Here is a 16,620-nt window from a genome sequence, read left to right on the forward strand (position 1 = left end):
TCTCTGCTGGACTAGAAGTATGTTGTAGGTGACTTGGTCATGCTTTGACATTCAACAGAACCAGGAGCTCTGCTCACTCATATCTAGCTCTACTTTTGATTAAATAGGAACAGGATTTTGAAACATTTAGACGTTTTTTCCAATGAAGTTGGAATTTGTGATCCCTGACATGATCTACTTCTTCAAGTCATTGCCGACTTTCTCAAGAGAATTCCTTTTTCCTGGGAAGGTGCAAAATTTGCTGATTTCAGTAAATTTACTGCTGTATTTGCCTTTTTACTGTGCCTTGGATTCAGTAAAAATGTGCAAACTGTTCTGCTGCCCGAGATGCTTGGAGTTGATGGCTATAGTACTCCCTACAGCCCCCAATGAGCTCTCTTCTGCTCTGACACACAAGAGGACCACCAGAACAGTAAATTCACTAGAGGGGAAGGAAGCTAAAAGGTAAGAACACCGTCATTCCATCCTACACAGACTGAAGTTTACATGGCAGAAGTAGATAGTTTAAAAAGAGATAATAGCTTGCTGGATTTGCAAAAGGCAGATGATTCAGCAAGACACCACCTCATTTGTCTTATATTTTCTTTCTTATTTTAGTCACTTTTCCCTCTTTCATAGTTGGATTTCATCCTGTATTTCTATATTTGAGACTATCAAGGGCTTTATCAATACAGTCCTCTGGTGCCTGTTGGATATCCTGACAGGACAGAGACACGACACTTTTTTCGTCCCACTGTTCTTGCATGTTGTTGAATTCCTTTCATAGTAATTGATTATATTTTTGTGCTTTTAAGTAACCTTTTGTCTGCTTCTTCACATACTGGGAAATTATCTTATGTCCTTATGTCATTTGGTGACATGTAATTTATTTACCACCTGAATTGTTCAGGAATCTGCTGATACCAGGGAGGAGAGAGTCTGATGTGAAACACCTTCCTGTTCTTTAAGTATTGATTTCAATATGACAATTCAGGAAGGTTTTTGTTCTTTTAGGAAGTGAAGTGACTGCATTCTTATAGGTTCTACCGCCAGTGCTCCTAAGATTGTATAACTGATTAAGAACAGAAGTTTAAATAAAGCTATTGCAATTTATACTATGCTTAGACTAAAAAGAGACTGATCTCTTAGTGCTGGACTTAGTACTGGGAAGTTTTTCCCTTTACTAAATAATTCCAAACTGGTTTTCACTTCCATGCATAGTTGAATCTCACGAAAATAGTAGAAGGTTCCACCCTAAGATGAAGTATATGAGGAATTAATAGCCCTAGGGCAAAAGAATGATGCTGAGTAATTGCATCTTGCCCTGCTTCTACAGGCTTGCAAACAGGGGTAGTAACTTCTGTTCTGACTTTGGAGGAGCTTTTCTCCACATTGGGCTGTTCCCACTTTTTACCTATTTTGGTTAGTTTCCAGTTTTCCAGTGCTCAAAGATAGCTTGTATAATCTGAGCTGAGCAAGGCTGATGTGCTTTTGTCTGTCCCTGGAGGGGAAAAACCAAAGGTATGTCCAACACACAGCCTGGGTGACACTCCGTTTTGATTCACAGCTGAATTCAGCAACAGCCACCAAAGTGGATAGAAATCCTGTTTGAGATCACAATGAAGCATTCATAACTTTGATTTTTTTTTTTCTTAATTTGTTCCCAAATTGCTGGAAAGTGTTACTGAATATTCATAGGGAAACAAGCTGTGAGATATCCAAGAGGAGGAGGGAGACTCTGCCTCTTACTCCTTCTCTCTGATTTCTGCAGAATGATTGCCAGGTTTCAGCTTTACAAGGTTTATTTTTATTGATTTTCAACAATAAACAGTGAAAGTATCTACAATAAAAGATTTACAGTGCATCACGAGGAAATACAACTCCCTACCAAATATTGTATTGATCTATTCCCAGATGCTACTGAAACAGCGTATAAAAGCCCAAATCAAGTCCAGTGATGGAGAACTTCCTCTCTCTAGTGACAGATACGTACGACTGTTACGTCTTCAGAAAACAATAAAAGGGAAGGGAGTGACTCTGCTTCTTTGACCATATCTTCATCAGCCCAGTTAAATCTGTCAACTCAGTGTAATCCACATAAATAAAGAATTTAGGAACCAAGGGAACTGCTAGTGCGTCTGAAGATTCCCATTCTTTGAAGCTGCCTCTCCTGCTGCAGTCAGGCCATAATTAGTCACAGAAGGCCTTGTTGTGATGAGTAAATGGATGGACCAACAGCAATTTGAATAGTCTGGAACTGGCTGAAGATATGCCTGGAGCCCTGAATATTCTCAAATGGGTGGGTGGGATGTAAATCACCAGTCATCGCATAAAATAGAAATAAATCTGACTTCTATTAAAAAAAAAAAAAAAAGAAAAAAAAAAGACTGTCGGTTTTCTAGACCACGGTGTAGTTTCTGCTGAAATAACCCCCTGAAGTGTGATCTGATGTGTAAATTTTTCCAAGAACCCTTCCTCCAGTTCTGCTGTTTCCATTCTAACGCAATGGTTCAATAATTGGTGGCTTCTTTCTGGTCAGAAGGATGATGGATGTAGCCCTAAATGTTAGGAACAGTAATGCGAACAAGTCTACTTAAGAGAATTAATTTAGGGCTTTGCTTTCTAAGCAAGTTTCTGCTACAGCAGTCAGCTGAGTGCTTGCTGAAACTGTGAAGAATTAAAAGTTGCAACATTGTTCCATCCTGGTTCTCCATTGGGGAAAAAAAAAAAAGGGCAATAGATTGGAAACATAAAGTCTGGGGTTTTACTAGTAATTTGGAGTCAGGATCTCAACTTCCTTTGATTTTCAAAGGCAGTTTGTAGCTTTCATTGAGGGCCTTCTGAAAAGGCTGGTCTATGGTTTTGTTTTTCATTCCCCAGTGATAACTAAACTGAGTAATAAAATAATTGCTGACATACCGTTTTATTGACAATGTTGTATTCAACAACAAACAGAAAGCATGCTGATTCTTCTGTCCTTTAATCTTTGCATCTTTTTACTAGCTTGCTGGTCATACTGGTCACTGGTGGAACAGAGGAAAAGGCTACATGATAAGGGCAAGCAGAGATCCCCAGGAGAAAGCAAATTCACTTATTTCCTATTAAAGAGAGGGAGTTAAGGGATAAAATTCAGCTGGAAAGAGCTGCTGCCTTTGCGTGACCAAAGAGACACAACTTACTGTATTGAAGGGAGGACAGTTAACAGAGCTGTCAGAAACGTCAACGCTGCTGGACAAGGAAAAGCAGATGATCTTATAGGGGTGAATTAATGGGTGGGCAATAGCTGCTAAAGGAACACAAAAACGGCACAGAATGAGAGACTTGTGTTCACGAGACTACAGGGCTGTTTTATTTTTTCCAATGTATTAGGTAAGTGGATCTGCAGAACATCTTACACCAATGTTTTGCATACTGAAGAACGAAGTTTCTCTCTCGGAGGTCAATTCTGCAACCTGTGCTATGAAGTGAAATGCTGTAGGATCCGGCCATAAGGTGGGTTAAACATGTTGGTACTTCACATCTGGAAACAGAAGCTAGGCTTCTGGTGGCCAGCTAGACAAACTCTGAAAATCAGAATATCAGCACTGCTTTGGCAGTGCTGGGCTTATAAGCATCCTGGATAATTACTGGATATGTCCTGTTGGTAGCCTTTGTTTCAGTTCCAGTTGCGGTATGGTGAGCAGTAACCCTACTATTAATAAGTTCCTAATTTTCCATAAACTGGAAATGTGCCTTCTGGAACACACTGTTTTATATTCTGTTTTCCAAATTTGCAAATTGATCCTTAGGCCATACAATTTTCCTTTGCTACCTATTATTGTTCAAAACTTTGTCTTCTGAAGGTGGCATAGTAATCTGTGGATCCCTGGAATACATTAATGGTTTAATGATTAATATGCCCATGACAAGCATGCAAATGAATTGTAACTGCATGGGGCCTGATGTAACTGAGATTCTTCTCCCAGCTTTGGTTGGTTCAATAAGAGTTTTCTTTGACAATTGAAGCGTCATAGTGCAATCCATAAGCAGTCCCAAAAATCTCTACAGATGTTCATAAGCAGTCCCAAAATCTCTACAGATACACGTGGAAAAGGATGGGCAAAAGATCATATTTTCACTAGACTCATCTTTCATTTCAGATATTCTCTGCAGAACCTTGGCTGGAAAATGCACTAACCAACCGCTCCGTTGGTTATAGCCTCCCCTACAAGCTGTGCTGTGGCAGTCTCTTGTGCTTAGCTACTGAAAGCCCGACACATGCTCTCACTGAACCCCTGAGGTAGGCTTAGAGATTGAATAGAAAAGCTGAGCATCACATGAAATCGTACAAGGCTAATGGAACATCAGTCTGCTATGGTTTTCATCATCTATGTTCTTTGGAGGCATCTATGCTGACTTCTTGTCTACTCCCAGTGCCAAGATACAGCCATGAGTGGAGGATCTAATGAGAGTTCGTAGAAGTTCACATCCGGAGCGTCCAGGACATGAAGATGTGGATTTCTGTTCATCTGAAACAAGTGGTGACAAGCACACAGACCCTTTACTGGAGGTGAGGACTCCTGTTGCAAAGACCACACAGTGCTTTCAGGCTGGGTGGATAACAACATGGAAAGAACTGTTCTGAAAACTCTGAGCAGAGCATTTTAACCTAGTGATGAAAGACTGCTAGCTGACAACATGACTCCATATCTGATCTTTCAGATGTGTGTATTCACATCTCTTGAGATATGGGACAGGAAAAATGAACACTGTACTGGAATTGAGTCATTACCACCTTTCCCCTTCCCTTTTAAAAGAAAAAGTGGGATTTCTTTTCCATAGGAAAAGAAGTGATGTTACTAATGATCTAACATGTTCTCATTAAAATGCCCTGGGACAAAACCAAGTCAATGAGTCACTAAAATAAAATACACAAGCCTGTCTCTGCAGCAGCTGGTAGGCACTGACCTGCTAGAAACTCATTTCAGTCATTGAAAGGAAAAGGTGGAACATCTCAAATGTTCCAGATTAAACAGTCAGACACTGCCACATTGATGAAAGAAGCAGGTGAACTGCTACACACAGTTTGTTTGGGGTTTTTTTAAGTTTTGTGCTGCTTTGCTGAAGGGCACGTAGGTCTGTATGGTTGGAAAGCCTATGCTCCGTAACACCTGTGCTTGAGAACTGGGGTTTATTACTCTCTTGTGGACCTGAGAATAGTGTGCACAACCTTGTCTATACAAACAGATTGCAAAGCATTGAATAGCTGCTCGTACTTCAGAAAGCCCAAAAAGAAGTTGTCCATAAAGATGTCTGTCTCTGGAAAAGTTGTTATTGCTATGAATGGTCTCTACTGCATCATACATAAATTCCTCCCTAGGCACCTGTGACAATTCCTACCATTTTAAATTAGTACTTGCAAGTATGAATTATTAATACGCTATTTAGCTTGTATGGCTTCGTAGTCTAGGACCCTCATTTTGGGAAGACAACTCTTTCTGCAGCAGAGGCAAAACTTTGTCTTCTTTTTGCTCCAAGTGTCGATTTTGCTGTAATTGGAGACAGCTTTCCTTCCAGAGAAGGCTGTCCTGAGACAATGTTCTAGTCTGATGGCATTTAGTAATGCTTTTGGTATTTGGTAAAAGCGTCCTGCCAATTGGATCTTTGAAGGCTTTGTACTCATTGGATGCAGGTAATGAGTCAGGAGCTGCCTTGTAGAGAGAGAAACAGAGAACACAATGTGGACACGGACTGGTGACATAGCAGCAATAGACTTTCTTCAAAGGCTGAAGTTGAGGGTCTGGATGGTACATCAAGGACCCTTGGCCTTTAAGAAACGTTAATGAGAATATAGAGATGCCGAAAAATGCAGGAAGTTCCCATCTCTATAAGCTGCCCTGTGTGAACCACACCACACCTCTCCACCTAGCGTAGAACATCCAGCTAAAGAGAACTTTACAGAAGAACCTTTCAGTCCTCTTCTGGGTCTGACTGAGCACAGGAATATTTTCTGTGGAACTGGTGCCACAGGATGCTGCAAACTTATAGAAAATGATCTCTCAGTACTAGCAGAATAGAGAATGGTTGAATCAATACCAAAGGCTGGACATCCATGGAGGCTTATGAGGGGTGATTCTGAGCCTGATTTGACAGCGAAGTGCAGGATTGCTGTCTGCTTTCAGCTGAAGGATCCAAAGGTGATTAGACCTTACCAAAATTAATTTTGGTGTCATTGTTACTCATAATTTCCGCTTTAGCACCAAGGCTGCCGAGGGATTCAAGAACTGCAGACCACACACCACAAAATATCTAAGGTAATTCCAATTCTGCATCATTGGACAGCCTGCTGTTCCCAGGTTTGAGCTATGCTTAACTTCGGAAGAATTTATGTAGGAGAAAATCAGGATCTGTTTTGCAAATGTTCTGTTCCTTGTCACCCTCTAATCAAGGTCTAGCCATGTTAGACTTGCCGACAGCCTAGAGCAAGAAGTGGGAACAGCAAAAGAGTTCTGGTCTTTCTCAGTGTTTCTGCTCAGGCAAACTAGAACCAGAGGCCAGGTGCCTGTATCACTTGTGACATCTTGAGGCAAGATGTTTTACTTGCTCAGCCTTCTTACGAGATTCATGTGATGCTCATCAAGCCAAGTAAAATGTATTTTATGCAGGTAGTCTTTAACAAACACCACTACATTACACAGCAAGTGAATGCTAGAGAGGTTGTGCTCATTCTTGGGTATGCACCGACACAGAATTCTCCCTAGGCTAAAGCTGTTTCTCCAACAGAAAAATAACAGAAACGCTACAATTTCTAAAATTAAACCTAATATTAACAGCTATTTAAATGTTAATGTAAGTATAAATGAATGAATAATAAAAGACTACCTGGTAGATCATTGGCTAATGAAAAGCTCTGGCAGTAGCCACCAGGCTAGAACAAGAGTTCAGCAGGACCAATGCTGCTCTTGCACAATGACACATGGTTATCGCTGCCACAGGTGCTGCTGAACAACATCCTCACCTACGAGAATACCAGATGCAGGGGCATCAATGGCACATGGTGCCTGTGTACAAATGCACAAACACACACGGAGAAGAATTCCAGATATTATTAAAATGTATTCAAATCCAGGAGGTTTTTTTAGTTTTGTCTATGTAGCACCAAGGGGAAGATGAAAGAAATCGGCAAAGGAAAAGCAGCTCAATATAAATTATTTGGCTTTAATATAGAGGGTGACAGAGAAAATCCTATCATCTCAAAGACATACTTTATGGGGAATCAGAGCAGTTTCACCAGGCCTAGACGTCTCAAAGGAAGAGCCTGTTGGCAGCTTGAGAAACTCAAACACTATAAATCACCAGGACCAGATGCTATTTTTATAGGAACTCTGAAATAAAAATAAAAATAAAGATACAGTTAAGAATTTGTCAATTACCATTAAAAATATCCACTGCTCTGGACAACCACTCATAGCTAAAGAGAAAAAAGGTGCAGTTTTAGAGGTAACTGCCTGAGGATACTTTCATAGCGTGCCTGAATAAGCATAAAATAATGGGATCTCAATACCACAGCTCTGCAAGTAACCTTTATGTTCTAAGCTACTAGAACTGCTTCAACAAAACAAAAGTTACAAATACTGCAAGAGCCTTGAGGAAGTCTAAAAGTTTAATCCTAATTTGGAAATGGAGTAAGTAACCGTTCCTCAGATGAGGAGAAGTGTCATTTTTCTCGTGTGGGTAATTTATTTAAATCTTCTTCCACTCAGAACAGGCTCTTGTCAATTCCACTAACTTGGGAGGGAGATTGTAAACCTTCCTGAAAAATAAACCAGCCCCCACAAACAGACAAAAAACACTCCACAAACAAACCCCCCTCCTCAATCCTAAAACAAAACAAAAACAAAAAAAAAGGCAAAAAGAGTGAAGGAGGGAAGGTGCGAATCCCTTTGCTGGTTGTTGAACAGCCATGAACTTCTTTAACTCTGCTAGTTCCTCCCTGCTTTCCTTTTTCAGCAGCTTTAGAGAAAATAGGAGCATAAAGCAGTTTAAAGTCACCTTTACTGGTACTCTCTCTATCAATAAAACCCCAGAATTTTGGCATAATAGAGGTCTATAATGCGATTCGCAAATATTCAGTTATCTCAGTGTTCATCTACTGGAAACATAAGGTATCCCTTTAGTGAGCTTTAATGGGTACTTACATTTATTTTATGCTCATTTTACTGTTACCTCAGGAAACATCTTAGGAAAAGAAAATGGAACTTGCAAGGAACTGCACAGTTAGTCCAATAAAAGCAAATTCCACTACCCTTTGAAATCCTACCTGCAGCTTGCTTTCATCTGCTAACAGTAATAGTTATCACTGCCAACAACCTTTGAACAAAACCGTTTTCCGATTTCTCTTCTGTTTTGCACATATTCTTGATTTAACAAGAAAGATGGAGAACATCTGTGGGCAGCTTCCACTGGGCACTTTTTCAGAAGCAGGAGATGCGAACTTGAATCCCCTTGGGCTTCTGAAGAACGTGAAACTCGGCTTTTCTGTTTCTTGGGGGAGTTCCCTCACCTTGAGATTGCTTCAGCCAGTTTCTTAACTTCTTCTGATGGATTTTTGTAGGTCATAATTTTTAAGCAGCTCTTTGGTCTGTCCCTGCCTTTCCCATTCTCTCTCTTTAACCACAGCATGTATTCTTACCCTCCGCTGGTTTTGATTGTAATTAGATATCGTATAACATTCGGCAATCTTTTAATGCGTACCGAAGGGGAAGGGGAGAAAGAAAGAGGTCTCAAGCACTTTGGCTTTCTCAGCATCATGCTACTCTTCCGTTCTGTGTTGTGGCAGAAGACTAATTCTCACATCAACTCCTCTACTGTTACAGCTGTGGAGTTTTAGGCACAAATCAAATTCTTCAAAAGAACACAAGCTTTGATAACCTAGGCCATACCTGGTGAAGAGAGATCACGTCTATATTGTTTATCTCAGAGCAGAATATCCTGTGCCTCCGAAGCAGAGCTCTTCCTGGAAAGTTTCCTTGGGTCACCTATTTCCACCACAAATAGTGCTCTTTAAGCACAGATGCATTATCAGATTCTAGAAAATAAGTGCTTGCATACATTCATACAGTATCTGCAGCACTCCATCACCACATGGATATACAGTGACCATCACAAGGCAGATTTTATGTTCCCTTTACAAACACTTAAAAAAAAAAAGTAAAAACACTTAAGAAATGTCCTTCAATTTTCCAATATTTTAGACGCTTATTTCTTTTGAAGAACAAGGTTTTTGGTGTCTTAACACAAACTGGAAGTAAGCAGCTAACTGCACTGGTAGCAACTTAAGCCACTTACAAAAGAAGAGATTAAAGCAAAGCAAACATAAATTAAAAATACAGAAGCCTCTTGGTAAAACTGTACCTTGTTAAATAGCAGAAGCTCTCAGAGACATGCCTGAGAGTCCCGCTCATTAAATAAGGCTGGAGCCTATGCCTGGCTAGTTCCCTGCTAGCTTACAACTTTTACATTTTAAAATCTGTTACTTGCATTATTGACAGAAGTTTATCTAAATACTTTGCATTAGCCAGGCTGTAAATGTGACATTAAAGTATGCTAGTTTTAAGTTCAATCACAAGGACAAACTACTGTTCTACATTTTTTATTGCAGCTCTTTAAAAATAAGCTTCTATGAAGACATTAAGAAACTGAATGCAGAAACTCTATTTAATCAAGCTTTAACATTTATCTCATACACAAGAGAGATAAAACTTGATTCAAAGGTAATTTTTACAAATGCATACATTTCTTTTTTCCCTGTTTGTGATATGGGAATGAAAAAAATAGTTTTTTGAGTGCAATGAATTGCTGAATTCAAGCACAATTCACTTCTAGAACCTCCACAACAATGCAGCCAACAGGGGGCTGTCTGGCTACACGATGTTACCAAATCTGCAGTGAAATCCTTTTTCTGACTGTATAACCTACTGTCATCCACGCACGCTTCCTAAAACTAGTTGTCACACAGGTCTTTTAACGAATTTCATACCTTCAAAAAACAGTAGAGCTGTTTTTCTGCTACTTTTCAACTGATACTACTGGAAATTTCTTATTTTTGTGTCTGAAGATGGATAATATAGTTTATATATTTATTGATACGTCTGAAAATAACAGGTGCTGCTTACTGGAAAAGAGAGGGACTTTCACATTGTCTTGATGACAGGAAAGGTGTGTCACAGCTGTTTCCACGTGCTAAGAAGCTGTATCTGTATGAGCATTTTGCTGTTAGTTTCATATGTAGATACCATCTTCTGTAGGAGAGGTAGACCAAGCTGTTGTTAGGGCTTTGATACTGATTTGAAGAGTAGATAGGCAAAGTCTGTCTGCAGGAGTATCAAGAAAGGAAGAATAAGGCCTAGAATATTCCTTACACTGGTTCAAGCAATGGAAATGAACTTTAATACTGGACTGCCATTCTTGAGAGTGGAGGGAACATTTCCTGGGTGCCGGCACTGTTGCTCACACAGCAAACATATTCAGTTGGCTGAGCTCATCAAAAACTAACCCAAAGTCATTGAGTGAAACCACCATGGAAATATCATAGCCAGGCTAATGCTGAAGGAAAACAGGAAGACCGTGTCAGTCCCGAACTCGCCTGCCTTGAGAATCACAGGACTGTAGAACCATAGTCATATATTGCTGTTGACTACTCTATCTGGTCAAATAATATAATCCCTGAAGTTTTTCCTTTGCCTTTATTTCAATAAAATATTAAAAATGTATACATTTGGAGACTTTATAAGCTATAATTTTTCCCTTATATAGTTCAAATTTTATAAAATACTTCAAAACATTTAAGTATTATGAGAGATTCCAAAATGTTTTACTTTTAAAACCACTTAAAAGTGCAAAAGCTGCTGACAAAAGGTTCCTTTATAGGTAATAAAGCCAAATGTTTGCCCTGCAAAAACCATAGGGAAATGAAAAATTTTCTAGTGATGGCTGTTCCTATGGCTATAAACAGCAGAAGAAAACATTATGGATACATTATTCCTACCTCTTAACAGAAGCTAAGTCAGCCTGTATCTACTCAGCACTGTATACTTAAGATTGAAGATTTAAGCTAGATAAATGCTGCTATAATTAATTTGTTAATTTCAGAAATTTTGAACATAGGGTTCAAATTTTACATTAAAACACAGAAGCAATGTTAGATAAATTTCATCTGATTCATTAACATTGAGCTATTACAAGTGAATCAAATTTGAAAAAAATATTGAGTTGTTGCACCTGAGAGCCATTAAATAACTTCCAACAGAAACTGTTTAATTTGGGGTGAAAAAGTAATATTCCAGTGATATTAGCCCCCTCAAGGAAAGAAGAACAATGCCACTCATGCCATCGCATTTTCTCAGACGCCTCTTATTTCTGTTTATAGTTAAACGTTTTCTTCCGATACACACTTAAAACCACCACCTTCAAAAGGAGATTCACATATATGTCAGACGTAAGTTTCCTTCAAACTAATTTTAAACTTTTTTTTTTTTTAAATAAAGGATTGCTGCTCTGCTTCAAGTTAAACTGTGGTAAAATAGTAGATCACCACTTCGGATATATTTCTGTCAATCATTCCTTGCGACTTCTATGCCAGGAGGTGGTGATAAAGAACATAATGAGAGTCTAAACATTTCAAATTTCAATCATTACTGCTAGTATTGCTACCTGATTAGGAGAGACTTCCTCCAACACTTAACAAGATACCATGATTAAGGGAAAAGCTGAAACATTTTCAGATCTCTATATCTGAATATCAAGCATGGAACCATTCTCACTCAGTAAAGTGTGCCACCTGCAGTACCGAGAAAACTGCTTTTGTAATTAGAAGAACAATGGCCTGTAGAAGTCCTAAATACATAGGTGTGAGTCACTTTACATTTTTAAAGATGCACTGTTTACCCCTGTGTGTAAGAAATTAAGTGTTACAATTTAACTAGGTCATTCCTTCTGCAACATAGATCTGCACCAGTAAATTTATTGTAAAACATGTTGAAGTTCAAACATGAGCATTACCTTCAGTGTATAAAATATTTTGCAGAATATTGAAGGTTTTACTCATTAAACCACATTCCAAAAATGAGATAAACAAGTGTTTAATTATAATAGCTATAGAGGCAAAATGTATCAGTGACAAGATGGGAGACAAATCAGAGTATTTTGGAGTTCACAGGACTAGATGAATAGACCATGAATCAACAACGCAGAAACTCTCAATTTCTCAGCTTGAGCTGGTAACAAGGAAAGTTAATTGCAGATCTGGTCTTTAAAAGATGCACAATACTCACCTCTTCCTCTGCGACCAGAGTTAATAGGCCTTCAACAGGCCTTCAAGATAAGTGCCTATTATTCCTATTTTAAATGTGACAAGGAGATGTAGAAACTATAGTAGTATGCAACAGTTTGAGGTACCCTGTTTAAGAAGATAGGAGACTGTCAGACCTAACATTATATCGTACTTAATTCAAATGACATCTCCTAAGAAGCTCAGCTGCAAATGTGAATGGCCAGTGTTTTGAACAGACATGAAGGTCTTAAGTCAGACACCTCTGAAGTGAGGAATACGAATACTACAAAAACAATAGCCTGGTAACTTGTTTAGTGTCATATAGAAATATAAGCATAAAAATAAACATCATGTCTAATTCTTCGGAATTCTCATTTGACATAACCATGAAGACATGGTTTCCTTTACTTGCAGTCTTATGTTGCATTGCCTACAGAATTTCCTACCAATTTCTGTACCACCTATAGCAGCATGAGGCTTCTTGCTTGCAGAGCCCACAAACATCTTTCCTGGCTTAGCACCACACCAGGCCAATCCCATCTTCAGATTAAATATTCTGTATGATCATGAAGATTGCTTCACAGCACACTAACACCAGGGGGCAAATGAAGATTGCAGAATCTTAAAGGAGTTATCTAACTTCTCAGTGTTTAATTTTGTGATCTTCGTGTTCTTTTTACAGTTTTTATAGTTAAGTTATTAGATTGTGTTTTGGTTTATTTTCCCCAAAGAGCATTCCCCACTTTGAGTTCCAATTCCCATATTAGTTGAAACATTTCATTTACTTCCACAAAGATGATGAGAGAATGACAAAGCATCTTTCACATGCGAAAAGGCTGAGAAAGCTGGTACTCCAGCCTGGAGGCGAAAAGGCTTGTGTGTGTGATATCTTATCAAAGTTCATAAATTTCTGCTGCTGGAGTAAGGGAGAGCAAAAAGAATACATAGCCAGGCTCTTCTCAGTGTTGTCCAGTGACAGGACAGGAGGCAACAGGCACAAAATGAAATGCAGGAAATTCTACCTGAACAGGATAGGTTGCAGAGTCTTCATCCTTGATATTCAAAACCCAGGTGGACACAGCCCTAAAAAATCTGCTCTGCCTATCCCTGCTTGGACTAGATCTCCGGGGTACTTTCGAGCCTCAACTACTCTTGTCATTTTGGGATTCCTTTTCAGGACCAAGATTCATGAAGTAGCTGAGAACACTAATAAGGTTGCCCTTTCCTGTGTGGAATAAGATGACGAGGATGAAATCAGTGATTTCATAGATGTCAGCAAAAGCTACTAAAGAGTCTGCATTCCCTTCTGGATCTGAAGTCCAGAGCACTCTAGTGAATGTTTGGAATGATCTGAAGTATGCAAGCCCCTTTCCCCAAGCCTGACTCATGTTCTCTTTGCCTCAGGCCAGATCCCTTCTGTCAGGCTGCTGCTTCTTCCAATTCCAAGAAGAAAAAAAAAAAAGAAAAAAGAAAAAGAGAAATCTTTGCCCAACCTGTCCCAATCCTTTCAGTTTTCCAGTTTGTCAGATCTGTCTTTCCTATACCAGTTCTCAGCTCCAATCTAACCTTTCAACATTAGATTTTTAGACATGGTCCTCTCACTAGTTGTCTTCACTCCTATACAGCTGCTAGTCTATTTTCAAGCAGGCCTATCTTTTCTTTCCCTTCTATATGAATTAAGCTTCTTTTTCCCATACAGTGGCTAAGCCTGGCAGAAAATAAGCACCTGAACTGAAACCAGCAAGTCTTCCTTTCTTACATTCAGGCACAATCCTTAGGACCCCAGAGCTGCAATGCAGAAGAAGTTGCTACGGCATCCCCCATGCAAGTAAACCTCTGGAAAATACAATTGCTAATATTATTTAAGGCAACTGTGAACCATGCGAGAAATATGACGTTCTTTTCAAAGGTTTAGGAACTGAATAATTCGAGTGCGCCCTCAAAAACACTTGAAGTAATTTTCTTAATCCAGACTGGAACGTTGGTTCCTCAGTTGAGCTCTGGTTTTGCAAATCCTCAAATTGCATTTTCGTCATTTCGCTAAACTGTTATAAGCTGCTAAGACCACAAAACAAGACAGTGCAACCTTTCTTCTTCTGCTTTGTCCCACTCTCTGTCATCCCCTGCCCTGTGCCAGTTACAGGCGTTTGCAGGGTGAACCAGAGGGAAGGAGCCTGTTTCACCATTCACATGAAGGTCTGCACTAGCACAATGAAGTAGTCGGGAACAAATGATTTGGCCACTGGACTTTAACAAAGCCATGCAAACAGACTTACTTGTTGCATACTCTCAAATCTTTCTGATCAGATCTTTAGATTCACTCATGGAAGCCCTGGAAAGAAGCCTAGAGGCTTTAAAATACTGGATCTACATGAGTAACAGGATGAACGCCTCAGTTGTACTTCGCTAACAAAAATCAGTAACCTTTAAAAGGAGGAGAATAGTGGAAGAATAATGTCTTTTTCTTTTAAAACCCAGAGAGTATGATCTTTCCAAACATATCTTAAGTTTCCAAATGGCTGAAATGTATGTGCAGGTCTTTAGTATTAAGCAGTTACAGGTAAGCAAATATAACATAGTGCTACTTAAAGAAGCTTCAGGGAGAAAGGTATCCAACTTTGAGCCAGATAGCATCTTTTTTCTAAGTAGTCAACTTCCTTTTGGCCACATATCTTAAGAGACCTGTTGCAAATAAATGTATGCACAGAAGCGTCTACTTTATGAAAAGTTGCTGGCTAATACCACATGGCTTTACTGTTGGGCACTGCTCAGGTCTCAACTAAATTGGAAATTTTAGCCATTTGTAGTTTCACCAGTTCAAATCCATAGTAGGGGCAATGATTTTACCAGTGCATACACCAGGCTGAAATTCTATATGGTAAAATAATGCAGATTTATGAATTATAACAACTTGGATTCATATTCATCTAGTCACGTTTGTACCTGTGCAACTGCCCTAGTAGCAGGCCTGTGAAGCCTGAAGTCAAAACAAATCCCCAGTGCAGATAAGCTTTTTTCCTCTTTTAAAACATGTATATGATGCATAAACTTGAAGCTGTGAGTACTTACTTGAAGAAGGCATGTGTGTTTTAATGGTAAAATAAAACAGGGCTGTGATAAAATGACATTAAGCAAGTGATACTGAGTCACGATAGTGAACAAAATAAAATCTTAAAAGGAAACACACTTTCAGATCTTGACTGTATCTAAAATTAGTGACATTTACATAACCATTAGTCTACATTTGACTCACCACAGAGTTCTTGCATGCAGCTTTTAAAAGGAAAGGACCCAAGTAATTTCCATTCTCATTGCAGAGATTTCAATCAGCTCAATGAAAGTTTCCCCTGCAAGACAAACATCTTAGTGGAAGATGAGAAAAGAAATTAATAAGTTCACAGTCAGATACACAATTTAAACTTCTAACCATAAAACTGTTACCTGTCTATAGACACAGCGATTTAAGAAATGAAGTGTTTCATGAGTTTTGTTAAAAATTCTGGAAGACGCTTTTACTTTATGGGCTCACTTTGCTAAAAACATGACAAAACATTTCCCAGTTCCATTCATTAAGAAAATGCTGTAAAAATTAACACAGAATTTTAAGAGGTTTCAAAAAGAAATACTGACATTTAAAGTAACACATTTTTAATATTTGTTTTAAAATATATAGACACACTTACCAAAGCATTATTAGACACATGTAGCTTGAGATGGTTCCTTTAATAAATTCAGCTTTAATGTAAACCAAACCATTCGCAGGCGTATATACGTCTATTCTGTATTTATCGTCAGACACTATGAAGACCTAAATATTGTCTCTGAATAGACGAAAATACAAACAAAAGCCAATAAAATGTTCATAAACAATCAACATATAAATTATAACAACAAAAACGCATCAGGAAATACATGGAACATCCTTTTCTATGACTCACATGCAGAAGTGGCTAGCCTTACTTCAGCAGCACAGTTAATACTGGAGATATTTACAGTCTTAACACCAATATTTACGTGCTGCTAAAGTATGACAGACATCAGCATCACAAGATTGACTAATTCATAAGTGATATTTCTCTTCAGGACGATGAAATCCTTGTATTTTTGAGGCAGCACAATATGGCCTGCACCTTTTCAAAACCCACAAACCATTATGTGCTGCTACGTTATGCCAAGGTGTCTACCATACTTCAAGGAAATGGAAACATATGCTGAAAGCAGAATGCAGAATTTTATTGAACAGTAGTTTTCCTGTACTGACATCAGCTGTATTAATACACTACAAAATGTTTATAAACAATTGTCTATTGCCAAACTGACTGTTTATTTAC

General features: G+C 38.7%; 1 long non-coding RNA gene across 1 annotated transcript; it reads right to left on the bottom strand.

Moving 5' to 3' along the window:
• Nucleotides 1-7,156: 7,156 nt before the first annotated feature.
• On the bottom strand, nucleotides 7,157-16,194 carry LOC136002740 (uncharacterized). Its single transcript, XR_010607980.1, has 5 exons — nucleotides 15,973-16,194; nucleotides 15,543-15,869; nucleotides 10,134-10,331; nucleotides 8,901-8,996; nucleotides 7,157-7,343 (listed from the first exon to the last, which is right to left on the bottom strand). It is a non-coding gene; the product is annotated as an uncharacterized LOC136002740 (long non-coding RNA).
• Nucleotides 16,195-16,620: the final 426 nt, after the last annotated feature.

Source organism: Caloenas nicobarica, chromosome 1 (genome assembly GCF_036013445.1).
Source record: "Caloenas nicobarica isolate bCalNic1 chromosome 1, bCalNic1.hap1, whole genome shotgun sequence".
Classification (NCBI taxonomy): domain Eukaryota; kingdom Metazoa; phylum Chordata; class Aves; order Columbiformes; family Columbidae; genus Caloenas; species Caloenas nicobarica.